Below are 26,977 nucleotides of genomic sequence, written 5' to 3' on the forward strand. Positions count from 1 at the left end.
CTTTAATTCAGACCATCAATCGCGATTTGGGTAGGTGGTGCAGCCTCCCTCTGTCTCTCTTAGGTCGTATTCATCTGGTCAAGATGAATATCCTCCCTCGCCTCTTGTATTTATTCCAGATGTTACCGCTTGCTCTGTCAAAAAGGTTTTGTCAAAATTAAATGGTTCAATTATTTCTTTTATATGGCGTAAGAAAAGACCTAGGCTGAGATACAGTTTTCTGTGTTTGCCTGTTCAGAAAGGCGGTCTTGCCGCTCCCTCCTTCCCACAATACCTCTTGGCTGCACAGTTTAAATTTCTTACAGAATGGTTTATGGACGATCCGGATTCCATTTACCTCAGCGCTGAGTCCGCTTCTTTAAAGGGTATCCGTTGCGGAATCTGCTATATATTTCCTCAGGTAAAGCCACAGTTCTAACACAAGATAATATGGTGCTAAAGAATATGCTCGTTATTTGGCGCAAAGTCAGGCGCCTGGAAGGATATTATAATTGTTTCTCCCTTCTTACTCCTATTCATGAAAACCCTGACTTCTTACCTGGTCTTCAGGCTGGTTTTGCGGACTGGTCTCAAAAAGGGATTAATACAGTGGGTGATCTTGTTCATGAGAACTCTCTTCTTACTTTTAATCAACTGAAAAGCAAGTTTGGTCTGACCAATAAGGATTTTTTGAAGTACTTTCAGGTAAAGCACTATATTACTTCTAAATTGAAGGATTTGAATGGAGGGTTTGGTCTTTCTCCTATAGAATCACTCATGGTAAAAACTACCCAACTAAAATGTATCACTAAAAAGATTTATAACATTCTCTCTGATCTTAGAATGGATGACTCTAACAAAATCAAGGGCCAATGGGAATCAGACGTAGGCGCTATAGATGCTGAAGCTTGGGATGAGTTGTGTTGTCGTCCTTTTAAAGCCTTGGCATCTAATTCTATTTGGGAAAGGCAGTTTAAACTTATAAATAGGCTTTATATTACACCCGAGAAGAGACACATAATGTATCCAGCTTTGCCTAATCTCTGTAACAAATGTCAGTCTGCTGTTGGTTCCTTTTTTCATTGTCTGTGGAGCTGCCCTGTTATTCTACAGTTTTGGAGATCACTTATAGACAAGCTATGTACTATATTTAATTGCCGACTGCATCTGGGTCCAAGGACTTGCCTGTTAGGACTGAACGATGAGCTACCTGCCGGCTTTCGCAGCAAAGATCTCCTTCACATACTGCTGCACTACGCTCGAAAGAGCATTATGGTACTGTGGATTTCTGATAAGGCCCCATCTGTCAACCAGTGGCTACAGTCTGTGATATGTATCATGCCAATGGAAGCCTTCTCTACAGCACTTAAGGACAAACCTTTCCTTTTCTATCGCATATGGGACCCTTTTTTGGCCCACCTGAACACTCCTTCTGCTCAGAGGTTGAAATCGGGCTTACGGGATTTAGCCTGGCAACAAAGGGACGATTGTTAACCTTTTTCATTGTTTATTAATATTGCTGTTGGCTTTCTCTTTCTGCCTCCCACGTCCTGCTATACATGTAGATGCATCTTTGTCCTGTGTATGTATATGCTGGTGACTGCTGTTTTCCTGCTCTGCAATTAAAAGTTCAAAAAAAAAAAAAAAAAAAAAAGATACTTCTACGTTACCTTCAAACCTGGAAAAAAAAAAAAAAACAAAAAAAAAAAAAAAAACCCTGGGTCAACGACCCAGGCATCCTAACAAGTTTGGCCAAGACTGATAAAAATACTGATACTTTTCAACACGATTAGATCTTTAATTTCCACAATAATACGTTAACACAACAACACACACATTTCAGCTTTCTCTGTATTTTAAAACTGGGTTTTTTGAGACCTGGAATATAAATGTTACTGTCTTTAAAGCACTTTGGGTCAGCATCTGTTGTTTAAATGTGCCATAGGCTATGAATAAAACACAAAACAAAAAGGTTCAGACATTTTTCATAGTGCATGTCTTAGGTCTGTTTTTTCAGACAAACAATATATTAAAAAATAAAATAAAATCCCGCGCTCGCCCCTGCGGGCGGTCAATCCTTCAAACTCGCGTCCCCTACTGGAGGCCTGGGAGCCTGAGGGTCCTGTGCAGTATCTTAGCCGTTCCTAGGACTGCGCTCTTCTGGACAGAGATGGCCGGTGGTGTTCCTGGGATCTGCTGGAGCCACTCGCCTAGCTTGGGGGTCACTGCACCTGTACAAACTTCTCATGTTCCTTCTTCCTGATGTTGCTGTCATTCGGTATCGTTATCACTACAGCCTTCTTCTTCAGATGTTTCTGTACACTATGCCGGCCACTTGGTCATGGCGTTCCATGTATGCCTTGCCTGCTAGCATCTTGCACCCTGCTGTTATGTGCTGGATTGTCTCTAGGGCATCTTTACACAGCCTGCACCTGGGGTCTTGCCTGGTGTGATAGACCCCAGCCTCTATGGATCTTGTGCTCGGAGCTTGTTCCTGTGCTGCCATGATTAGTGCCTCTGTGCTGTCTTTCAGTTCAGCTTTGTCCAGCTAATGGTAGGACTTCTGGATGTCAGCCACTGTCTATCTGTCGGTGGCACATACCGTGCAGGGGCCTGTCCAGAAAGAAGTATCTGAAACACAGCCATAATAAGAGCTCGTCTGTGGTGAATAGGCCAGAAAATTACATCCTATATCTCTTCCTAATCACTTCACATTAATCTTGGTGGAAAACATTATGAGAGAAAGGAAAAATGTTAAGGAGAACTGATAAGGAATCAGAGATTCAGAATGCACCCACATTTTAGATACTTTCAGTTAGTTAAACTAATTAATGATCATGTTAAAGGGTGCATTACAGCAGAATACAAACACACGCATACGTACATGTATATGTTTGTTTTTTGTTTTGTTTTTTATTTCTATATAATCCTTCCAGAATGTACTATAGCTATGAACAGAACCATAAATAAATCAGTCTTACTTGTCCAAGCAATGGAAGAAAAGTGGGAGCAATCTTTCCTCCCTTCACATACGGGGAACGTAAAGCAACCACTTAAGCTAACATGCATGCCTTGCAGTTGCAGAGGGTAATTACAAAAAGTGCCTTTAAAATTATTTGTAGCAAACTGCTGCTGCAATCCTAAAGACCGGAAGTCAGTCTGGTTAAAGTACGCAAAACGCTTGTATGCAGTAAAAAAAAAAGTGAGTGTATAGGACTCCATTCATGCAGAATGACACCATCAGCAGATGTTGATGCAGTCTGCACTCCAACTTGTAAGCGACAGAGAGAGGGAGATGGAGTGAGCGAGCGAGAGGCAAATAGGAGATTGAAAAGTAACAGCACAGCTGAGAGGGAATAAATACATGAGAATAAGATGGGAGGACTCCTTTTTGCTCCGAGATGTCAGCTGAGAAGAAAGTACTGCCTGTGCAGGTGAAACTCTGCAGAGCAGCAAAAAGAAGCGTGGAAGGAAGAAGAGAAAGCGTTTCAGAGTGACCTCACATTCACCTCACCTTTCCACCATCAGGCGCGTCTTTATACATGCCAGGGACTGAGACAAACGTGCAAATGACAGCATTTCCCTCGTTTTTCCTCAGCCATGTTCTTCATCTCCTAAATGCCACACTCTCCTTCATTTCGCATGGTTTTCTGTGTGCCTCAAATCCCTTAAACCTCAGCAGGAGGTTGTGAGGGCCACATTTCTGATTAAATAAAGGAGTCCCCACTTCAGGCCTGACAGAGCAATGTTCCTGAGCTGTGACATCTCGGTCAAGTGTGACTATCGCTGCATGGCAGGGATCTTTGGATTTAAGTCTTCCAGCCCGACTTCCAGCCACCTGAACGCACACGTCACTGGGTCAGCGATCAATCACTGTGTTTGTATTCGAAAAACCATCACACACAAATAATGTGTACATTATTTGGAGTGAATTGAAATGCAGTGACTTGGAGGCTGTGCTGCAGAACATGATCAGCTGTGATGTTCCAAACAGTTCTCTGATTAACATCTAAACGCCACAAATAATTACTGCTGATTAACTCTGAACAAAACTGCTGCATATTAGTGCTTGTTTGCTCTGCTCAGGAAAAAAGAGTCACAATAGCAGTTTACAAATATAAGTTATCTTCTGTTTGAACACCACAGGGTGCAAAAGGTGCACAAATAATCAAGTCAAATGAATTACAGTCAGATATGAGTATGTAAACAGTTTTAAACTGATCTTGCTCCGTCACAAAGATCATCAGGTAAATTATGAGTTGAGGGGTTATTTGCCTGTAGCCCTGCTGGGCTCAAACCAAAATAAACTGAGGTACAGCAGAAGTCCATTTCTATCCCTACAGGTGCTGTCTACACTAAGGTACCCCCTAGGGCTAATTATTGAATTTCTGTGCAACCACTGAACCTTTCTGGCTCTATTCAGGAGGACAAAGAAAAAGCAGGACACTGGCTGCAGTCGATTAGTACATTTTTCTTCCAAACTGAGGGACATGACCCAGAAATCTCTTTGTCGCATTTGTTAAGAAACAGAAAAGGACAAATCTGTTCTCAGGCTGCAAAAGGTTCACATCTTAATTATTTCTATGAGATTTTAAGGTGCAGTATCCAAAACGATGCATGTTTGAGAGCAGGTAATACAAATTTGATTTCCATATTTCAAGATTTTACAGTTTAATCAGAATCAGAATACTTTATTAATCCCTCAGGAAATGAAATTATTAGTTAACTGAAAAGCTTTTGACACATTGTGACAGTTTCTTGGAAGGATTTGCAATCAGAAAGGAAGCAAAGACAGACAAGGAAGTTTGAAGCCCACAGACCTCGTTCAACACCATCCAGTAACATTATTAAAGAGCCGACTGTAAGAGCAGTCAGATTCAGTTGTTCCTCCTTTTCTAAGCCCGTTTTCACACCTACAGTTTGTTTCCTCTGGTTTCAGTCCGTTCATGAGTTTGTAAACCTGTAGTTTGTTTTGGTTTGTTTTTAAACAGAAAAACGTCCAAGCAAACCAAAATGCCTCACTACAAACCACGTGACCATGTTCAGTCCGCTCACTGGCCAGATGTGTCGGGGGCGGGAGCAACAAAAGTAAATACAGGAAGAAGGTGCTGCAAGTTGCAAGCCCGTGCAGACCTTTGCACATCGATAGTCCCTTCCTGCATTGAAAATATGCGGCTACAGGATGTAGTTAGGGTACTTGTAACGTACAGCTCGTAGATTGAGTTGTTATTTATTTACCCAAAAGGTTGATTCTGTTCATCAGGACGTTTTCAGTGGGAGAAACGTTTCATCACTCATCCAGGTGACTGCAGTCAGCTGCACGATGACTGAAACCAGCCCACTGAATGAACAATGGGCTGGGAGGTCAGTTCCTTGATCATTAAAATGCAAATTCTCACGACCATTGATCAACAAACACTGATCAATGTAGCAAATGGAGTTTTCCTGACCTCTCTCTGGCCTGCTGATGGGTTAGGATTCGGACTCTTGTTAACGTCCCTGAAGTTTCCCTACCCATAGAGCCCAGGGTTGTTCAGTTTGGCCTTGAAGTTGAGCCGCGTTTACTGATTGAATTTTAAGAATTTTAGAAAGGTTAAGAAAGTTTTAAGATAGGTGTTTGCACCTGCACCTGCCAAGTGGTGCCACTAAAGCATGGATCGTTGGCTGGTGCCTACTACTTTCCTCAGCTTGTGTTGAAATGTAATTTGAATACTTCTCCAACTCTGTAAGCCTGAAAAAGCCTTTTGTTAAGTTACAAGAGTCCTAACCCATCAGCAGGCCAGAGAGGTCAGGAAAACTCCATTTGACACATAAAAACTGTAAAATACAGAATGAATAATGGTTTTGTTACAATGAGTCAGTGGAAAGTGAAGCTGCTGTTGAGCAAAAATAAAATATTCTGATGTGGAGCTCCACCAAGTCTGATGCAATTCAGCAACAATATTTACATGTAAGAGAGCCACACTGGCTGATCCTCCCAAAATGACATTCAGTCACTTCAGGGTTAAGAATGAGCTGATACAAACTGGGATTATATATGGAAAGGTCATCTAAATTAGACCATGGATGGATGATCCCGACCATAACAGCATGGTAGTAGGAGTTGAATTTATTTGTCATGTGGATTGTGGGAGTGCTCTGAGTCTTTTTGAGCAGCTCTTCTTTGCTTGATCCTAATTGATAAGTTGATCTTTGTTAAGATCAGTTTTTAAACTTTAAATTCATCAACCACCAAAGTCTTCACCTAAACTTTGACCTTGCATTTGCTCTTCACTAGGTGTGAGAGCCATGCCCAGTAGAGGGCAGTCTATGCCTGGATGGTGCCACTGCTGTAAGGACTAACTTTACCCAGGATACCAAGTTACAACTGATGTAGCTTAAAACTATGCATGAAGCTCTGTGGTGCTAGGGCTGCTCAATAATTGGATACATTAACATCAACAATCACAGTTATTTGGTTCAATAATTACATGTCAACTAATCTCAAACAATTAATGCAGTTATTCATAAAAGGCCCATGTCGTGAAAAATCAGCTTTTATAAGATTATGAGATTTTTATGATCTTTTAATTCAAATGAAAATTAAAAGAGAAAAAATGGTGAAAAAAGAGGCAGGGGTGGGTGGGCAGGACCAGCCACTGGTAGGTCAATACTGGTGGTGTATGTACTCCCAGTTGGGGGCAAAGAGAGGCCCAGACAGAAGTGGACTTGCAGAGACACAGAAAAGGACAGGGAGCTGAAACTAGCCAACAAACTGGCCACGCACAGCCAGAAGAAAACCAACAACACTTTCAGGGGTAAAAAGCTTTTACAGCTTTTACAACCGTGTGGCCAGTCACTGCACACACTGCTACTATATAGTGTTACATCACCATATAGACGCAGCAATGATGTTTTGGGATCATCTAAGATTACCTGCTCTGATAAGTTGTCTATTTTCCAAGGTGAGACTTGCAGCCACAGCACTGCACATCAGTGTGTTTCTTCAGGCTGCCTGCAGCTACAGCCTCAATGGCCTAAGCCTATCTTCCACCTCCAGGTTACAGAAGTGAGGTATATGACATCTCTAGCAGTGACATTTCATTCCCAGTGTTCTTCTCGATTGAACTGTGCCATGCTAATCAGAGCAACAATGAATTCACTGAGCGTCAGTGCTCTGTACCTTTCTTTGCTGGTGATGCTTTATAACATCTGTCTCTGTTTTCTGTGTGTGCCCTATCAGCACCCAGCAGTGAAGGCTTCGAATGTCAAATGATCACAGAACTATGACAAATTTGACAAGCAGCAGACTTCGTTCCTTTCTTATCCGTTGGTCTTGACAGCCCGCTGACAACACTTACCTTCTCCAGGTCGATCCTCGGCCCTCTGTGCTGTCAGCAGGTGTCCAGGTCTGACATGCGGTGAACTCAGCTTTCAGCTTTTGATGTCCTTTGCCCAGGAAGTGTTACTCATCACGCCACTGTTCGACTGCTTCAGTGTTCCTGTCATCTAGTCACCTGCAATTACATGTATGTGTCAGCTAAGACCCCTCCGTGCTGTCAGAGCTGATTTCACACAAAAAACACAAGATAGCTGTAAGGGAATCGAATACAACGACTCTACCAAATCTTTCACATTTTCAGTCTTTAATCATATTTTTAAAAAAAAACATGATATGATATGATACATCATTACATTTAAAGTTCTCCTAATATTCTCTCCAGTGAATTACCACACACAACCAACAGGAATGGTCCCTACTTGGTTCCATCTTGGTCATCAGTGACTTTCACTGGTTGATGATTTTTCCGTCCTTTCATTCTTGGTAAGTACTAACGACTGAATATGGTGTGTATCTATTCCACTTCTTAGTAGTAAGAGACAGACACGCTAACTGTGCTGTCATTTATGTATAAGGATACACTGCAGAGATTGATTTATTTAGAATTCATTCATGCTTTAATAAATACTGAGCTGAAAAATACAAGATTCAACCGGTTTTAGCATTAGACAGCTGGCTAAGATGTGCCTGTCTCAAAAGAGCAGACTCATTTCAGTCTGTGAGGAAGACAACACGGACAAAATGGTTCAAATGGCAACAATTACATTTTTATCAAATTGCAGCTCTGCTCAGTTTTGAGTTCAACATTAAGCTTTCTACACTGCAGCTTTAACATTTTTGCATAATTCAAACCAGCAACAACTTTCTGAGGAAAAGCTTTAACAACTCACCGTACGCTAACTGCTCAGTAAAATGGCCGATGCCGTCAGCAACCATACATAAAACCATTCAGGCTCGCCCTCATCTCCATGATGTCACTCACTGATTTAAACTCTGCATTATGAAACCTCAACATTAGAGTTTTGACTCTCCTGCGAGGGCATCTGTCCACCTCACAGGCTGCTGCTTTTTAGTAACTGAACATACTGCAGCATTTATAACAATTATTTCCTTTGGGACATACAGATTTAATTATATAATGTATAAAAAACACGCTGCTCTAAAGTTGGACATGTAATTAATTTTCTTTTTATTATTATTATTATTGGTAGATACACTGTCACAGTCTGGCTGAAGCAGACTGTGTGGAGTGAGGAGGAGGACCCAACTGCAGACACACAAAAAACCCACTTTGATTCAACTAAGGAGGAGCCGTTTATTTGTGGCTGGGTAAAGGTACAAAACAAAAGGCAGGTGTATACTGAGGCAAAGCTAACTACAACTAAACTGGGAAAATTAAAAGCTAAACACAATAGACAAAGAGCAAAACCTTGAACATAGAAAAACCACGGACGCACGGAAACATGACGAGAACTCAACAGACGACCTGAGCCTTAACAAAGGAGGACTTAAATGCAAAGAAGGGGAATGAGGGAAGAGGAAACACATGGAGAACACAGTGAAAGCAAAACAAAACACACCGAACATGGAAACACTAGACTGTCAAAATAAAACAGGAAACAAAATGAGACGAAGACTGTGACAACACGAGCTTGACAATATGACATGGAAACGCAGACATAAACAAGGAGAGGAACATGAAACAGATGAAGGGAAACGAGGCACAGACATAACTAAAAATCATACATAGAGGACAAGAGACTTACACAGGAAACAAAACGACACATAAACATGGGAGCACGGATGAAACTTGAACTAAACAAAACCTAAGACATACTAATAATAACACTAGAACTTAATATTACATCATAAGCAATCAGACATACAAAATAAACTGACAATGCTGACACACGCACACACACACACACAAAGAAAAGAGTTACCACAATGGAAGAAATCAACATTAAGCTTTAAACAAATATATATTGCGTACATTTCTTTACAATAGCAATGTTAATGTGAACACACGATAAAGGCTGCATTGTTTCAGTTTAACCGAGGCGGTGACAGGAGTTACACACTTTTATGCGTGTATAACCAATCATGTTTCAGGCAGTGACACCTTCCATACAAAAGCTAAGCTGTCCACGACTCCTTCTGCCTGTCCTCACTGCACAAAATAAATATCTGTGATTGTGTCTTTATCCTTAAATCAGTGCTGGATTTGCTTTTCAGACAGACTTTTCACCCCCCACTGCTCTCACACTTTCTGGAGTTCCTGCTTTGACCCCGACTCTTGGCAGCTAGGTGCAGTTTTATTTCTCAGCAGCACTTTTTCACTGTGTGCTGTGTCAGGACTCAGGGAGCAGCTCTGCTTTTCTTCCTGGAATTTGATGGCTTTTTGCCAGAATATTTACAGAAGAGCTATTTTTCTTTTCCTTTTCTTGTTCATTTCATTTCTTTGAGATGCTGTTTGTGTCTCTAAAAAAACCACCAACACATCTGGCAAACTGCAGATGTGTGGAGAAAAAAAATCCAACATTTATGTCTAGTTTTAAAATGCCGTCTCAGTTTAAACAGCACATGTTTACTGTCAGCTAATGTCCACTAACATGCAGACAAAATGTTTCAAATAGCAATGTGAAAAGCACGTCAGACACTGTGAATTTGAGATTCAGCTCGCTGTTGTCACTTATTGCTAAAGAAAGCTTTCTTTTTGATGTATTTTACATTTCTAGGACTAGAAGTCAACGAGGTACACGTGATGCAGTGACCATCAGAGATGGGCAGTAACGCGTTACTTTTAACACATTACTGCAATCCGATTACTTTTTTCAAGTAACGGGTAAAGTAAGGGATTACTATCGCAAAAACGGTAATTAGATTACCTTTACTTTCCCGCAGAGAACTGTCCCTCCGCCTGAAGGCTGAGTTACGAGACTCGAAACCAAAAAAACGAAAACCTGGACTCATCATCCAAAGGTTTTCAATTAGGAAAACCCAGATGGTTTTGTTCACTGTCACGTTCTCTACACAACATTTTATGTAGAAAAGCACAGACTGAGTGAAGGTCTCCAGGTCCAGCTGTTCGACAATGGACCAGTCTGTCAGATCAAAACAGTCATGCAGCTGGAGGATGTTTTAATGACCCGGGTGTACACACAACAAGGAAGCATGAGACAAAATACTGAAGGAATAAACAAATCAATAATAACAACAGAGCAGCGATTTCAAAAGTGCTCACTGTGGCCCCCTGGTGTACTTTGAAGGCATTACAGGTGGGCCAGTAATCACAGAAATTCAGTCTGAAATCACAACTATGTACAGTTACACATTTATATAAATGTATTTATTTGCATAAAAGTAAATTAAAACTGGTAATAAGAAGTGTTTAGATTGCGATATCACTCATTGCTCTGAAACAGAGAATTCACACAGAATCACGTAGGAGAGCAAAGCGATGATTTGTGCACCGTAGTGATGGTGGCTGGAAAAAAGGCATTTTTAAAACCATGTTGTTTGCAGAAATCTGGGACAGGAAATCATCATCATCTGGAAGGAAGAAGGTGAAATTCATCCAGCTGCGGTGACTGTGCAGGGACACTGGATTCAGCTGTGGCAGGTTCACATTTTTATCAATAAAACTGATGCAAACATAGTTAATAGTAAGACTGGAGCCTTTGGTGAGCCAGTTGTGGCCCCCTGACCATATACTCAAAAAAATGAAATTGGGTGGTTGTTAAATTTACAAAATTCAAACTTGTAATGTGAACAAAATAATTTCATGTTTCTGTGGTGAACGTAATGAAATCCTGTAGGATCTGCATGAAATCCAGCAACTTAATTTATTCTTGTTGAGATGACAGGATACAATCTAGTAAGAGTGGTTAGTTGCCTGGATTCACAAAATTCACAAGATCACACAAGAGTTCAAACCACAGGAAAATCACTGGGTTAGAAGAGACAGACAACCATACACACACTATGCCTCAGCTATTTATTGTGGTTTTTAAAATTCTATAGTAATCAAGGTTTCCCTATTTTTTTGAAGTCTAGATTGACAGCTCGGTGGCACAGTGGTTAGCACTGTTGCCAAGTGTGCAGTGGGTTCTCTCTGGGTACTCTGGTTTCCTGCCACAATTAAAGTCATGCAGTAATTAGGGTTAAGTTAATTGGTGTTTCTAAAATATCTGTGAACATGAGGGCAAATGGTTGTCTGTCTCTCTGTGATAGACTGGTGACCTGCCCAGTATTCTGACTCCCACCCTATCACATCTGGGTTAGGTCCCAGCCTCACTGCAACCCAATAAAGATAAGAGGACGGATGGAGTGCAAGTTATTATAAATCCATTAACATTTTATGTTAACCAGACTCTAGACTTTGTTGAACACTCCAAAAAATAACTCTTTAAATGAACTTAAAATAAATGGATTAATAAATTGATTTCTATTACGAATAAGCATTTTTTGTTGCACTAACGTAATTCACATGGGTTGGATCAAATCAATTAAAACAAGTTGGACACAACTGTGGTAAAACAGTTGATTCATCATTAATTAATCACGTTAGTCCAACTCAAGTACATGAAGTTGGAATAACAGAATTGCATAATGCTAAAATAAAGCAATTTAATTACGTGGAAATTCTTTCCATGATTTTTTTATGTTCATTCAAAGAGTTATTTTTTTGACACCCGTGTGTGAAATGCTACTGTGAAGCTGCTAATGGAGGAGCGAAGGATGAATGTAACCACAGCTATAAGTTCATGCTAATATAAATTATTTTGCATGGTATCAGAGGCCAACACTGAAAAGGTGGCCTGAAAACCACAAAAACAACCAGGTTTACAAAATGAATCTCACAGGCGACGCAACTTCCATCAGTCTTAAAAATACCATCTACAAATTTATGTCCTACACAAATCTAATGGCACACATTTTTAGACTTTGTTTGTGTGACATTGAATCACACTGGTTAATTATTTGCAGAGTAAAGCGATGTGCTGAAAGACTAAAAGATCCCTGAGAACACAGGCTAATGAGCCTTTGTGTCTTCATCATTTTCTGCTGAATATAAATTTCATGCCACAGATGGTGGAAGTTTAAAATTGAACAAATTCTTCAAAGTTTTTCTTTCCTTTTCAGAGAAAGCTTCTTTTGCAACATAGCCCTTGTTAGAAAATTGAGCTTGTGTGGAAACTGGACATAGTTGCAGTTACCTGTTGCTCAGCAATTCAAGTAATACCTGGATTTGGTACACTGTCAGGGTTTGTGCACATGTGTCTTTGTGTGTCTCTGTGTGCCATTAGAATGCCGAGTGTGTGTGGCTGAGCCTGGGTCTGGAGCTTGCTGGAGCTCTGGGACAAGATCAGGGTCCGACCTCTAATGGGGTCAGCTGCCCGTCTCCACTGGTCCTCTGGGACTCCCACCCTTTGGCCGTGGGCGCCCCAACTAGGCCCTCCCTCCTTCTCCTGCTGGGACGGGCTCGGAGATATCGCTGAGATGTGCGGACTTCGGTCTTCAGTACTCATGCGGGGCTGTGAATGGCCCGGTTCTCCTGGATCCTTCTCGGTCTGCCTCTTGCTCCTGGGGGCCGTTATTGTGACTTCCCTCATGTTTAAATACATTTTGTAACAAAGACACACACACACTTTCATATCTTAGTGAGGACATCTAATTGACGCTTATCCTAACCCTAAACATGTATGCCTAACCCTGACCCTAACCTAACTGTAACCCTGACCCTGACACTAAAACCACTTTTTGAGTTTTAGAAATGCTTCAAACTCACGGGGACGGGCATTTTGTCCCCTTAAGGGTCCCCACATGTATATTAGCCAAGCCAATTGTTGGTCCTCACAAAGATATCTAAACAGGTACACACACACACACACACACACCACTAGAAGATTTTTGTACCTGTGCCTGTCCTGTCTTAGATGTTGTCATACTGTATACCACACACACCACCACATTTAATGTACTAACTGGAATAACATGAATAGAAACGAAGAAATACGCATATAAAATTTACACATGAAGAAGAGGAGCCTGTGGAGAATTCATAGAGCTGCTCTGGTAAAATGTGTTTGGCACAACAGTTCAGATTATTCAGACAGGATTTTAAAAAGTAAATAAATAAGATTTTTCCTCCATTACTACACAGCTATTGTCATGACACAAGGTCTTTGCTAATGGCTTCATACTTTAACCACAGTGAGTGGAGTGAGATGTTAAATAGCATTCAAGGACACTAGAGTTGTTACTAAAAGTCACTGAACATCTTTCTGCTCACTTTTATCACTAAGTGATTGTTGATTACTTGGATGAGAAAAGTCAGCCAAGATCGTAAGCATGGTTTGATTCGCTCAATGACAAGAGGCAGACTGCTTAATGAGCTCAGTTCAAATGCAGTAAGTGAACCTCTGGATCTATACTGCAAACAGCTGGTGTTTCACTGATGAAGCTGGTTATTAAAGCTCTGTGATTGAGCCTTGACTGGACCATGGAGGTTTTTTCTGTTCATGTTCAAGCTCAGCTTTGTTTTCTATGTTTATAGTTTATAAGTCAGCCTAATTTGAAGATTTCCCTGGACTTTGTGAGCTGTGGGTATGTGCACTAGCCTCTGTTTTCCCAGGAACACGCTGAGCTCGCCTGCATGCTGTGGTGAAGCTTTCGGATTCAGCCACAGACCTGCACAAAACCTCTCCCAAACATGTTTGCAGGGGATGCGGTGGTAGATGAAACCTGCTGTCCTCACAGTCTGAGCAAATCAAATCGGAGCTTTATCTTCAAAGTTATGGCCACAGGCCCTCATTGTGTTTCTTCAGACTGGCTTTCTGTGCTGTGCTGCTACGGTATTTGATTCAGCCGCCTCGGTGTGCTTCTATCTTTGCAGGAAAAGCACAGGTGTAATTTAGTACTGCATTTCATTTAGCAGAGCTGGCTGTGCGCGCTGATGGTAACTGCCACTGCCACAGACTGTGAATGGGACTAAATTATTGTAAGGAAATTTTGCCCCAGCCTCTGCTGTTTTTACAACACGCCAGAAAATCTGCCTTGAAAAAAGATTTGCTGACATTATGTACATATATGTAACGTGTTACGGAAACTTAACCTAAACAGCCAGTTTTAGCTGTTAGAAGACACAAAAGGAGGGAAAATGGGCTCACTCTCATGTGGCCCAACAAACAATGCAAAAGCTGAAATCAGACTTTAATAATAGAGCAATGGTCTGGACAGTGAATAATTCAGCTCACCGCCGATAGACCTCCTGCACAAGGTGAATGCATAGTTGAGCAGCGTGTAGTCACTGCCACCTAGTGGCTGCTGTGGGAAAAATCAGATCAGGCATTGATACAAAGTAACCACAGAGCTTTTAGAGGCAGGGGCTTATTATCAGTTTGCTGCCATCAGGAAGGATACTGAAGAGCCTCCGGGCCAGAAGACGCAGACTGAGAGACAGCTTCGTCCATCGGGCTGTCAGGATGCTGACCATCTCTGAATCGAGAAGGGGGAAGAGCTGTTGCCAGTAGTAAGACGCCAGTTTCCACCTGAGAACATTTCATGTTTGAGGTGGTCACACCCAAGGTATCAGTGAGCCTAAAGTTGGCCAGTGGCTGGAGAGAATGAGAGTGCGAGCTGAGCTCAATCAGCACTCCTCCCTCACCACTGAACTTACCGATACCGGTGAGATACCCCTTACACTTGTGAATCTCCAGTGGTCTGTCCTTTTTCTGGGTCCCTCTCTTGTGGCTCCCTTCGGTCTCCGGCCTCCAGGATCCTTGCCAGCCCTGTGGTCGCCGAGACCTCCAAAGGGAACAAAACACCTTTTCCTACGCCTCCCTAACTTATCACGTTTGGGACTCTTTAATCAAAAGCATGATCCTAATTATCTTCTCCCTTATCTGATCATCAACATCCTGTACACAAAACTGTCGCTGCTGCAAGTGCCTCCACTCTGACCTAAAAGTCACCTTTCACAATAGATCACAAGCAAATCATTAGAAGCGCCTATTATACTGAAAGATCAAAGAGAAAACAACCATTTTAATCAATTAGGTTTAAGCATATAAGCAATTACTCATGCGTAAATTTCATCATAGCTAAAAGCTGCCTAGAAACAACTCCTGTGTGTTAACACCAACTTCATTTTAAAACTCACATTTCCTGTGTTATAACCTGTTCTTGATATAGCATTTTTATTTCATTTTGCTCCTCTATAAACTCTAGTTAGCTTATACAGTGGCCCCTTTTGTTAATGGCACGAATTATATCAACAAGTTTCTCCTCTTTTAGCATTAACAACACATAAGACACCTGTGGAGCTGCATGTGTTATTTCGGTACTTTACACGTCACACAGTTTCATTACAAGCAAAACTCCTATTCAGTTCCTCTTTTCTATCACTTGTTGCTAGGCAAGCTCAACTTCAGTTATAAGCTAAATGAATTTCAGGCCTTTGGCCTGACAGGTTTATGGATTCTATGTGTTTGTAAGCGTGTGCGGCCTTCTATGCTCTAAGTCTCTTACACAATAGATTGTCTGGACATCGCGCCAAACAAAGCTTAAGACCCTCTGTAGACCAAGCAACAACTCCGAATGAGCACAATCGCAATGTATATACAGTGGGGCAAAAAAGTATTTAGTCAGCCACCGATTGTGCAAGTTCCCCCACTTAAAATGATGACAGAGGTCAGTAATTTGCACCAGAGGTACACTTCAACTGTGAGAGACAGAATGTGAAAAAAAAATCCATGAATCCACATGGTAGGATTTGTAAAGAATTTATTCGTAAATCAGGGTGGAAAATAAGTATTTGGTCACCTCAAACAAGGAAAATCTCTGGCTCTCACAGACCTGTAACGTCTCCTGTAAGAAGCTTTTCTGTCCCCCACTCGTTACCTGTATGAATGGCACCTGTTTGAACTCATCATCTGTATAAAAGACACCTGTCCACAGCCTCAAACAGTCAGACTCCAAACTCCGCCATGGCCAAGACCAAAGAGCTTTCGAAGGACACCAGGAAAAGTATTGTAGACCTGCACCAGACTGGGAAGAGGGAATCTACAATAGGCAAGCAGCTTGGTGTGAAAAAATCAACTGTGGGAGCAATCATCAGAAAATGGAAGACATACAAGACCACTGATAATCTCCCTCGATCTGGGGCTCCACGCAAGATCTCATCCCGTGGGGTCAAAATGATCATGAGAACGGTGAGCAAAGATCCCAGAACCACACGGGGGGACCTGGTGAATGACCTGCAGAGAGCTGGGACCAAAGTAACAAAGGTCACCATCAGTAACACACTACAACGGCAGGGAATCAAATCCCGCAGTGCCAGACGTGTTCCGCTGCTGAAGCCAGTGCATGTCCAGGCCCGTCTGAAGTTTGCCAGAGAGCACATGGATGATACAGCAGAGGATTGGGAGAATGTCATGTGGTCAGATGAAACCAAAGTAGAACTTTTTGGTATAAACTCAACTCGTCGTGTTTGGAGGAAGAAGAATACTGAGTTGCATCCCAAGAACACCATACCTACTGTGAAGCATGGGGGTGGAAACATCATGCTATGGGGCTGTTTTTCTGCCAAGGGGACAGGACGACTGATCCGTGTTAAGGACAGAATGAATGGGGCCATGTATCGTGAGATTTTGAGCCAAAACCTCCTTCCATCAGTGAGAACTTTGAAGATGAAACGAGGCTGGGTCTTCCAACATGACAATGATCCAAAACACACTGCCCGGGCAACAAAGGAGTGGCTCCGTAAGAAGCATTTGAAAGTCCTGGAGTGGCCTAGCCAGTCTCCAGACCTCAACCCCATAGAAAATCTGTGGCGGGAGTTGAAAGTCCGTGTTGCTCGGCGACAGCCCCAAAACATCACTGCTCTCGAGAAGATCTGCATGGAGGAATGGGCCAAAATACCAGCTACTGTGTGTGCAAACCTGGTAAAGACCTATAGTAAACGTTTGAGCTCTGTTATTGCCAACAAAGGTTATGTTACAAAGTATTGAGTTGTATTTTTGTTATTGACCAAATACTTATTTTCCACCCTGATTTACGAATAAATTCTTTACAAATCCTACCATGTGAATTCATGGATTTATTTTTCACATTCTGTCTCTCACAGTTGAAGTGTACCTCTGGTGCAAATTACTGACCTCTGTCATCATTTTAAGTGGGGGAACTTGCACAATCGGTGGCTGACTAAATACTTTTTTGCCCCACTGTATGTCATCAGTACCAAAAATATATACTGATTACCTCACTTTGCCCCACCTGGGGCACACAGCAAATGCTTTTCTTTAAATGACTGTGTTTGCCCATGTCTAACCCAGGTGAAAAACCCAAGTGGGTCCAACGTGTGTTTCCCATTTTGGACCAAGTGAAGTGTTTCCCATGTTTGACCCAGCCAGGACCTACTATATGTTTCCACTTGGTTTTGCCCATATGGCTTTCATGTGAGAAACCCAAGTGGGTCCCATACTAAACAATTTTGAGCCCACGTAAAATATGTGCCCATATTAACTTAACATAATATGGGGCCCACATAGACATGTTTTCAGGGTCTGACTTGCATTTGCCCATGTGCGACCCATATAGTTGGACTCAGAAGGCAGAAGCAGGAAACCCACTGCAGTTTCAACATTTTGATTGAAAGCAGCAATAATTAGACTGAGTGAAGATAAGAGAGGAACTACAGGACGGTGGGAGTGGCCAAGGTGAGAGTGAAAAGATCCCACAGCGGTTCTAAGGCGTTACTGCTTTGTTTCCTGGACAGGAGATCTGGAGAGCGGACAGGAGAGTGCTGGAAGGCTGTGTGTATTATTGTTATTTAGAATAACACAACAAAGCATAAATTAAAAATACAGAATAGCAGCGTAATTTATTCTACTTCCATTTGTAATATACTATAACATAGAAGCAAATTTGATCGAAATAGCTTTGATTTGTTTATTTTGTAGTTATCTTATAGAAAAAATTGCTCAGTCACCTCCAGCACTGAGATTAGTGATACACACACAAATAATACAACAATTTGATGTAACTAATTTTGCATATTGAGTATCAATACTACACGGATGCCATTATTTAAGTGGAAGTAGCAGTAGATGGACCTGTGGTATCAGTTTGAAAATCCTGGGTGACTCCTTCTTGCGTTATCGCATTCACAGCCTCAGGTGTCCACCGTGTGCCTGGCAGGGTGGCAGTAATGCCCCGTCAGCCTTTTATGACTGACGGGTAAATATTAACCAAATAGAACAAGAATTCACTCCACAAACCAAAACCTCTGGGTCTGAAATCCAGGACCATGACAGTAAAGGCTAATAGGATTGTTTCGTTTATTGAGACATTTCTAAGATTTTGCCAATAAGGACATAATAAATAATTAACCATAACTATCCCACACCAGGTCTTAAAACAGCACTTGACCCGGTTTGGTCTGAGCTTCAGCTGTGGGACACACGGCCTCACACTGACTCTACAGAGAAGCTCATGGTCCACTCAGATCATCGTCCCTCCTCCACCGTGTTGATGGCTGTATGAGGTGTTTGTTTCCTCCAGACGTGCTGCTGTGCGTGATGGACGAACATCTCCACTGTGGTCTCGTCTGTTCCAGGAGTGTGGAGCTTTGTTCAGATGCAGCTTTGCAAACCTACGCTGTGCTGCCATGTTTGTTTTTTAGAGAGTCTTTTCTCCTGATAACCCTTTTAAACAAACACACATTCAGTCTGTTCTAAGTGTGCTGTCATGCACTTTCACCTTTAACATGCAAACTGGGGCTTGTAGAGTCTGAGATGGAGCTTAAAGTTCATTGCTGATGCCTTTCCTCGCTGGCGTTGTGTTCACACACACCTGGAAGCTCCAGACATGCAGACCTGCTTCTACAGAGGCGCTCACACTTGCTGGTGACCAGTTAATCAAATGTATGTGATCGCAGCATCGGCTGCTATTCTTGCTCTTAATTCTTATTGAAGCAGAAAGACTGGACTTTTAGGCTGCTTCTCCATTTTCTTAAATTATTTGGATGAGAAAATTACTCTGAGATTGCATTTACTTCATTTTAAGACCTGCTGAGGACCAGAGATGGGCATGCGTTACTGTAATCTGATCACTTTTTTCAGGTAACGAGTAAAGTAAGGGATTACTATTGCAAAAACGGTAATTAGATAACCGTTACTTTCCCATAGGAACGCTGCGTTACTGCGTTACTAAAACCGTGATTTTTTTTGCGAGAATGTCTCTTGACAACGTAACTCTTCCAAAATTACTAGACAGTCAAGCAATGGAACTGGATTCGCCACTGACGCCAAGTGAACTCCAGGAAGCCCTGATAAGTATGCCCAATAATAAGGCTCCAGGTCCAGACGGCTTCCCTGCAGAATTCTACAAAGAATTCTGGACAATTCTGGCACCAGTATTCCACAGAATGTTGAAGGAAATCGAGGAAAATGGCAGACTACCACCAAATATGAATTCTGCCAACATTAGTCTCCTGCTAAAACCAGGCAAAGACCCTTTATTTCCCTCAAGCTATCGTCCAATTTCTCTTTTAAATGTAGACCTTAAAATAATCTGCTAAGCTCTCTCAAAGAGATTAGAGAAAATAACCCCCCTCTTAATTCATCCTGACCAAACTGGTTTCATAAAAGTTCGCCACTCCTCAACAAACACTCGTAGATTACTTAATTTAATAGACTACTCATACGATAAAAACATCGAAACCATAATATTATCTCTAGATGCAGAAAAAGCATTTGACAGAGTTAACTGGAAATTTTTATTCGCAACTTTACACAAATTTGGTTTTGGAAACTCTTTCATAAACTGGATAAGAATATTATACAATTCCCCAACAGCTCGTATCAGAACAAATGACCAGACATCCTCCAGCTTCTGTCTCCTGAGGGGCACCAGACAGGGATGCCCACTCTCCCCTTCACTGTTTGCAATTTTTATCGAACCTCTAGGAGCAGCATTTAGACAGGCTACAACAATTAAGGGCATAAAATGTAAGAACATAGAACATAAAATCAGTCTCTATGCGGATGATGTGTTGATTTTTCTGCAAAACACACAAACCAACCTCTCTGAGGTAATTATTTTAATAAACTGGTTTTCAAGAGTTTCAGATTATTCAATTAACTGGCCAAAATCTACAGTTCTCCCCATTAACTGCTCCTTCCATAATTCTTCCTCTGCCCCACTGCAATCCGGAAATATTAAATATTTAGGTATTAATGTCTCTCCTAAGCTTTCAGACTTAACTAAATTAAACCACATCCCACTTCTAAAGAAAGTAGAAGGCAATCTGACTAGATGGAGATCTTTACCCATATCACTCATGGGAAGGGTCGCCACTATAAAAATGATGATCTTGCCAAAAATAAATTACTTATTTTTGATGATCCCTAACAAACCATCACAAGCTTGGTTCAGATCTCTGGATTCATATATTTCCAAATTCCTTTGGAAAGATGAACCCCCGCGTATCAGCTTAAAAACGCTACAAAGAACCAAGGATAGAGGAGGATTAGATCTGCCTAATTTTCACCAATACTTCTTAGCCAACAGGCTTCAGTTCATCTCAGAATGGTTAAAACATACCTTCTTAGTTGAGCCCTGGCTAGATGTTGAACAGGCACTATGCAAGGATCTAGAGATTTCAGACCTACCATTTATTAGCTCAAACATCAAAAGACATGAATGCTTTAAAAGTATCAACATCAGCTTTTCTCTGACAGCATGGTGGGAGTTAAGGTCAACTGCCCCTCCCTTCCTTCCCTCCCCATCTCCAGCTGCCTCCCTCTTCCCGCTCCACCACAACCACCCACACATGCAGGGCCTTGGAGTAGGGGTATGTCACCAGGGTGCAGAGGAGGCTACCCCCCCTCTGTCCCCTTCTGGCTGCCTCTGCCTCAATTTTATCCCACAACTTAGACATTCACATTATTCACACTCTCATTACACATACATATAGGATCTCGGGGGTGGGCACAATCACGGAGTCCAAATTACCATCAGGGTGTACACCTCACCCCTGGCGTCGTTGCCCACCTCTCAATTTTAAACACACTTAGACATTGAGGGCTATCAGGAGGGACTATGCGCTTACCTGCTGCTCCTTGGCAGGTAGCTCCATGCCCTCCTGGGTTTTAATTGCACCTTAGAACACACATGCATCAACACTACAATGAACGGGTGGAGGGAGGTTTGGAGTCTTCTCTCACCCCCGTTCTCTGCGACCTGCTGGAGCGGGAGGGCTAGGAGGAGTTGGCCGTCCGACTGCGGTCTGGAGTGTGGGGCCTCCCTGCTGCTACGGAGTCGGGGTGGTCTGCCTCTCCCCACCGCAGGGAAAAGGGTAACACCACCTGGGTCTGGGTGCAGTTCCCCCCTCCAGGGGCAAGGGTACCTAGACCCGGTTTGTAGAGTATGCTTGGGGAGTGTGATCGTGTGTACAGCGTCTCTTTATGTCTGTCTCCACGTTGGTTGAGTGTGGAGTAAGTGCATATGAGAGCATGAGGGTGGGAATGGATGTTTGTGTCTGTGTGTGCCTGTATGTCTGTGTCTATATGTCAGGTTGGGTGTCAGACGCCACCTCTGTGGGGACACCTCAGGCCCTCCAAGGTTTGGAGGCCTATCTCCACCCACCACCACTTCCCCTGCCAGTGGCGGACTCCCTCAGGTGTCAGTGTGTTGGTGGTTCTTTGTGTCTGGGGATGGGCGTCCAGGTACACACCGGCTCACTCCTTGGCGGCCGCTTATCGGGGCCTGGAGCCTGGGGCTCGCTCGGGCCACTTCGGAGGTGGGGTGCCCCCGGCCTCTCGGCCTGGGGCTCGGTCACTCAGGCACAGCTGGCGGCCGGCGGAGCTCATTGCAACTCCCCCTGGCTTCTGCTCCGCGGCTGCTGAGTGAGCCCTCATCTGGGACTCTCCTCAGCTCTTTCTGGGACAGTGGCGCGGCTGCCCCTCTGTTGGTCTTCCTTGGTCTCTTGTGTTCTGGGGGCCTCTGGATGTCTGGAGTTTTGATCTCCTCCATACCTGCTTCACACCCTGGAGGACGGGGCTGTGGCCCCCCCCACACTCCCTAGCAGATCGTTACATGGAGAAACCTTTGGAATACAAGCGCGCTGATCCACACAGGTATGCACACGGGTGTTCACTGCTCGTAGACCCAAATTACACCTTTCTTGGCTGCTACCTCGAAGCACATCTGTCCTGCGTGCTGCCCAACAACATTGAATATTTAGTATTTACTGCTGTTTACACTGTAAAAAAAATCCGTAAAAATACAGTACAATCTACTGTATAAACGTGAAGGAATTTTCCGTATTAGTCATTTACAGGTATTTTTCTGTATTTCTCAACTACTGCAATGCATTGTGGGAAAAAGTAAGCGCAAGAGCAGCCATTAGGCTTCTTTCAGGCTTCATCTGGATTTTGGATTCTGAAGTTGGAGAAACTGCCTTCAAATTTCTGTGGTAAGTATTAAAACTCATGTTTCGTTTTATTAAAATAATGTTTTTCAAAAGACTCCGTGTTTTTATTTAGAAAGAATTGTTAATTTATTTGTTAACTGGTTTCGGCTGTCTCCAGACAAGTCAGGAATATTTTGCTGACTCATTTTTTAAAATAATTGTTATTTAGGTTTAACATGACTTAAGCTTTATTTTAATTAATGTTAAAATAATTTTTACTGTGATACCACCAGTTTTGCCCTTCAGTGGCTGAACCAGTTTTCATAAATATTATAGTTAGCTGTCTGTGTCTCTCTGGGTATTACACAGCTGTGACTGCTAACTAGCTAATTAGCGAAAGTCAGCGATGTGGATAACTGGGAAAGTGAGAACTTCATGGTTCTAGAAATTATTCTAGGACTCTAATAAGTACTGTATCAATACCTGTGTTTTACAGTTGGCTCTACTGTATACTTTAAAGGGTTTCAGGCAAAGTTACACTAACCCTAGTTTAAGCCTCAGACCTTCCTGGCTGACGCTAGCAAATGCTAATGTTAGCCTCTGATTTGGGCTGCTAAAGTAAAGACTTTTAGCTAGCTGACCAGCATAGATTATTTCGGTGGTTAACAGACTGTAGTGGTAAAATTATTGAAAGTATAGTTTCACCTCAGCACATTTACAATTACAGTATGTCTATTTTGTAGCACATAGAAATGTTTAGTTAATATTTACAGACAGACACATTTTCCCTGTAACTGTGTTTTTACTCCAACATTTGTTGAAAATGTAATTTATGAAATGCTGAGCAGCATTTCTTGTATGTGGAATATTTTTGTCACCCCACTGTGCTAATGTGATTAAATACTAAAAATTATTACTAAAAAAATTCAATAATAAATCAATAATAACTATTTCTTGATTGAACTATAATGTAAGCGCAGTGCTGGTGTGCAGGGGCTCTATATGCCTTGTCTATATCAAGCTTTTAGCCAAATATAAGCAGAGATATTTGTATCTTTCTTAAAAATCCAGATCCTTACAGATTATTTGAGAAATGGATCAACAGCTATCACTACTTGAAGCACTTTAAGTCCTGCAGTGGAAAAATATCCCTTATTTCACCTTTGATCACACACTTTGGTTTTCCAGTGCAGAGCAATGGCCAAGAAAAGGAAAGACTTCCCCGAGTGAAAAAAAAGATGAAGATACAAGCTGGTGATGATCCAGAGCAGCTGGTCTCAGGAAATGAAGAAAAACCCTGATCACCTTCTCTACAAACACAAGGTGAGTTTAATGTTGTGGTTGATTTAGTTTTTCAAGGTATGTATGTTACTTTAATTATAAACTGCTTTTGTTGCAACAGAATGGTGTTATGTGTATGCAACTCTACGTGAATTATAATCCTTTGTAGGGCTGCGTGATATGACCAAAGTCTCATATCCCAATATAAGACGTATCTCTCCTGATAACGATATATATCACAAAATAGTGCATTTTCTGTAAATTCTGTGATTCTCGGGCAACTCGACTTATGTGAAATGTTTTCAGTTGGGCGTCGTGTACCTGGAGTCGAGTGTTTTGACCGATGCATGAAACTATACATTTTTAGACATGAGTTTAAATGGCTGCCATTTTCTTTCTGAGTATTTATTAGACGGCGTGCTGCAAGGAAAAGCCTGTTCTAACGTTTGAGTCTAAGGATTATTTTGAGCACCTGACGACTCTTTTTTGCTTTTCATTCGTAAACTCTCTCGAAACTCTTTCATGTGATTCTTGTGTAGGTGGTTAAAGAGGTTTGTCGTGTTCGAGTGGTGGTGGGGACCAGTTTGTGGCATAATTTGCATAGTACAGTTTTCTGGGGCGTGTCAGACTTTTCATAACCAAACCATGTCCATGCTACAGAGGTAGCCCCTCATTTAACAATAAGGTCCTCGATTTCTTTTGACTGGTCCTTCTGGTTCTGCCTCATCCTTGCTGGCCATGCTGGTATTCTCTGTGCCTTCGTCTGCGTGGTGACTGTAAGCGCCATTTATAGTTACTTGATGTTTTTATTTGAGGTCATTTGTTTGATGCATATTCTGAAATTTTATGTTTGAGAATAATGTATATCATTTCAGTTTAGTTTGAAAAGTCTCAACAGAAACTTGAGCTTTATTGTGAAAGGTTTATGTGGAAAATAAACAAGCGGACGGCGGAGCCACACGATGGTTTTATCCTCACTGTTGGTAACGAAAGTACGCGTAAAAACAGTCACTTGTCCGTCCATAGTGTGGTTATTTTAAGTATAAGAGAAGGAGAGAACTTTAAGAAATAATATAGCAACTACAGTGACCATCAAAACCATGAAAAAAATATTGCCGTAAACAGTTTATTTTGCAACACCACAAAACAAAGAATAGTGTATAATATGAAACGATAGACATTTTTATATCGTAATCTGATATATATCGTCATATCGCACAGCCCTAATCCTTTTTTTGTTTATGTTGTTTATGCTCTAGGTAAAAAAAAATTATAAAAATACAAACTTTTTAAAAATGTCTTGTTGTTTCTCTTTTTTTCCTCAGAATAAATTGCGACTAGTCTCAATGGCTGACACGGAGGAGCAACACAGCGACACGTTAACTCCGACTGCTGCAGTTCCTGTATGAACTGAGCAACTCTTAAAATCCAAGGAAAAGCTGAGTGTATTTTACTTAAAGCTCAGATGGACCTTGATGTACTAACATGCAGGCTGCATTCAGGACTTTGTCACACTGTTATATGAAGAGCGGTAACAAGACTTTGTAGTAATTTGTCTTACTATTGTCTTATTTGTTGTGATTTAGGGTCTGTGCGCACAAGCAGAGGTTTTTGTTTGTAACTGTAACCTCGTTTTCAGAGCCTTGTCTAACATTTAATGGTCATGAAATATGTCAGACTTTTTCCTCTACTTAACCAGCTTAGAGAATTTGAACACCGTGGAGAAAAAGGTGTGCATTAAGGATTTTGAACTATGATGTTTAAGTGTTGTCACTGCTGAGGATTCGTGGACACAGATCCTTATTCACTATGCTGCTGTTTACAGTTTAACTTTTCATCAGAACAAGCACTTCTAATTATACTTTGCTCCTCACTGACAAAACAAGTCCCGTAAATACACTTTTATCTTTAAGTTTGGGACAGTAATCTGTCTTAATGTATTATGTGTTGTAGCTATCATATGGGGAAAAGTCCTGTGGTTATCCATCAGTCCTGTTCGAATAAGCCCAAAGTTCAGGAACATCTTCTTTAGATCTGTTCAGTAGTATTCATGTGGCACCACTTAAACAGTCAACAAATTTTGACTCAAGTATGTTATATTGTAAGGTAAAGAGCCCAAAGAGTTAATCTCAGACAAATGTTCACACAAATGTGAATTACATTCACTTCATTAATGAAGTGAATGCAATTCACTAATCAAAGGTGTTTGGCTATAACTGACTACATGTGTATACTGTATCATAAGTGGACAGAGATGGATGTAAACCACACCTTAACCATTTGGCTGAGGCAAAACTACCACAAGGCAGTGATTCTAACTAAAAGGTACTCTGGATATTATTAAATGTGAACATGTCGTTAAATATGACATTTTTTGTTTGTCAGGTGTCCTGTTTGAAGAAAACACTTGGTAGCCACTTGAATGAATGTAAATAAACACATTTACATGAGGGCAACCTGATTTCAAGGAAATAAAAATGCTCAAATTTGAAAGCTTGTGAGTTATTTTGTTCATGTATCAGCTGTTTAGTAGTTTTATGACAAGATGGATGCTGTCATTATATTTAAGTATAGTGTTTGAGTTAAGGAGAATAAAAGAATATTTAACATTAATTGTACCAATGTTGTTGTGTACGAAGCACAAATTAATTTAAGTTTTAATTTATGAATTTTTGAGTACATGGTGTACTAGGTTGTAATTGCATAGAAATGTACGTTTAAGGATATAAAGAACTATATTTAATGAGTTACAGTGAAAAGAAGTGCTTGGAAATAGTAATATAAACAGAAATTTCAATTTTTCTATTAACGGAAAATATCAGTTAATGATACAGAAAATATACTGTGAATAAACGGAATTTTCTGTTTTATAGCTGAAGGAAATGTCCGTAAATAGTACAGAGAGTATACTGTAAATCTACAGAATTTTCCGTTTTATCATTTACAGAAAGGTCCGTCAAACCTCCGTAAAAAAACAG

General features: G+C 41.4%; 2 long non-coding RNA genes across 2 annotated transcripts in view; both read left to right on the plus strand.

Annotated features, from left to right (window-relative positions):
* The window catches only part of LOC146666852 (uncharacterized), a 35,306-nt gene extending 8,814 nt beyond the window's left edge, over positions 1–26,492 (plus strand). Inside the window, exon 2 of the long non-coding RNA XR_014912468.1 lies at positions 26,106–26,492. This is a non-coding gene — a long non-coding RNA (uncharacterized LOC146666852). The remainder of the gene's footprint in view (positions 1–26,105) is intronic.
* On the plus strand, positions 22,685–25,912 carry LOC146666853 (uncharacterized). Its single transcript, XR_014912467.1, has 3 exons — positions 22,685–22,781; positions 23,907–24,041; positions 25,325–25,912. It is a non-coding gene; the product is annotated as an uncharacterized LOC146666853 (long non-coding RNA).
* Positions 26,493–26,977: the final 485 nt, after the last annotated feature.

This window comes from Rhamphochromis longiceps, linkage group LG7, assembly GCF_057381845.1.
Source record: "Rhamphochromis longiceps isolate RC_006_pf linkage group LG7, R_longiceps_female_GT1.1, whole genome shotgun sequence".
NCBI lineage: Eukaryota > Metazoa > Chordata > Actinopteri > Cichliformes > Cichlidae > Rhamphochromis > Rhamphochromis longiceps.